Consider the following 2035-nt stretch of genomic DNA (forward strand, 5'->3'; position numbering starts at 1 on the left):
AGCCAAAGGCTTAAAAAACACACCAAAAAAACTTATTTTCAAAGACTGCATCCACTTTCATCATGTAGCAAATGTTATTGCTTTATTATTTGTCATTATAGTTGGTTAAAGTTTATTACTATAATATTTTGGAAAAAAATCCATACATTTACTTATACTTTGATTTGTTTAAAGAGCCCCAGAAATAGAATTAGTTGCCAAAATATAGGAAAGTCAATATAGTTTTTAAATCTTGCAGACGTAGTACAATAAATACTCCTTTCCAGGTGTTTGAAAGCTACTCATGTCAATTCATCACGGCTAAATGAAATTTTATTAGTTTTTGCCCCTTATGTAATTTGTGAAAATCATTGTTTTAACATTTATTTTAAGTTGATGTTATTTGTTTATATTTATTCAATTTTGCTCTTCTTATATTTGTCCATTTTAAAATTGATATATTTGATTATTAAAATTATCTATTTATACAGCAAAGCAACTGACCTCCTCCTTTCATTTTATGCAAATATTTTATTTCAAAGTATTACCAGATATTTTGGTCAATATTTAAAAACTACTTTAAGTACTATCGTCCAATGTCAAACTGAAATAAGATGCAGAATGTACAAAATGAAACATATGTATAAATTATACCATATTTATAATTGTATCTGTATTTAAAATCACATCAGAATTCAAGTTGCAATAAAAGAGAAAAATAAGGAAACAGAAGACTTACGAATACTTTGCCATACCTGGTCCATGCACATCAGGGGGTAAACATTTGATACATGTCCTCATTGATAGCAAAAATGCAGATTCTCATGCAAAGGCTCAAGGCATGGAGCGCAAAGTGAAATCTACCCTCGCTTCAGCACTTCCAACAGAAGAGATAAAAACAAATGTTTTGATTGTATACATCTCCATTAATTAAAGATGAAGATGATGAAATGTTAAAACATTTAAGTCATCTCATTCAAATTACAATTGATTCTTTGTAGCTCGTAGTGCTATTGAAAATTATATATACATGTGTTATTTTAAACATATATAAAACAGGATCTATTATATGTTTATATCATTTATATATAATTTATAAAATCACATTTTTATATAAATGTAAACATGTCATATATATGTACATACATATAAATGTACATATAATACTGTTTTATCAAAACAATACATACATTTCTCTGAGTTTAGAATCTGTGGTAGTTAAGACTTTCTTTCCTTAATGTAAGAAAGAAACTTGTACAAAATCCCTCTATAATCAAGATAACATGAAAAACAGAGTTTTTATTTGAACTAGAATACTGTAGAAGAAAGAAGGAAGAAAATTTTAGCACTACAAGCACTTTGTTTATGGTATTAGTTATTAATTCTGCCAATAAAAGAATAGTAGAAAAGAATTAGAATTTGCAAGCCAAATGATGGATGTGCATGCTAGCTAATCATGAACTGAGAAAAAATTTCCTGAAATATATATGCACATCTATATGTAAGGGGCTTCTGTCTGTCTGTGTGTCAGCATCCCCTCACCACCTTTTCAACAACTTCCCTCTTCCAAATCTGTTTCTACTACCTGGACCACTAACTGAAAATCCTTTGCACCCTTACCCTAATTATCTCCTTCTACACACAGGCAAATAATGCAAAAATTTTCAAACATAAATAAGGAAGTTCTGGGTGTTATTAGATAGTCTTCTAATCTTTTTTTTTTATTGAATTATAGTCAGTTTACAATGTTGTGTCAATTTCCAGTGTAGAGCACAATTTTCCAGTTATACGGGAACATACATACATTCATTGTTGCATACAGAGCTACAGTAATCAAAACAGCATGGTATTGGTACAAAAACACATATGGACCAATGGAACAGCATAGAGAGCCCAGAAATGAACCCACAAGCTTTTGGTCAACTAATCTTCAACAAAGGAGGCAAGAATATACAATGGAATAAAGACAGTGTCTTCAGCAAATGGTCTTGGGAAAACTAGACAGCAGCATGCAAATCAGTGAAGCTAGAACACTCCCTTACACCATACACAAAAA

This window comes from Vicugna pacos, chromosome 3 (assembly GCF_048564905.1).
Source record: "Vicugna pacos chromosome 3, VicPac4, whole genome shotgun sequence".
Classification (NCBI taxonomy): domain Eukaryota; kingdom Metazoa; phylum Chordata; class Mammalia; order Artiodactyla; family Camelidae; genus Vicugna; species Vicugna pacos.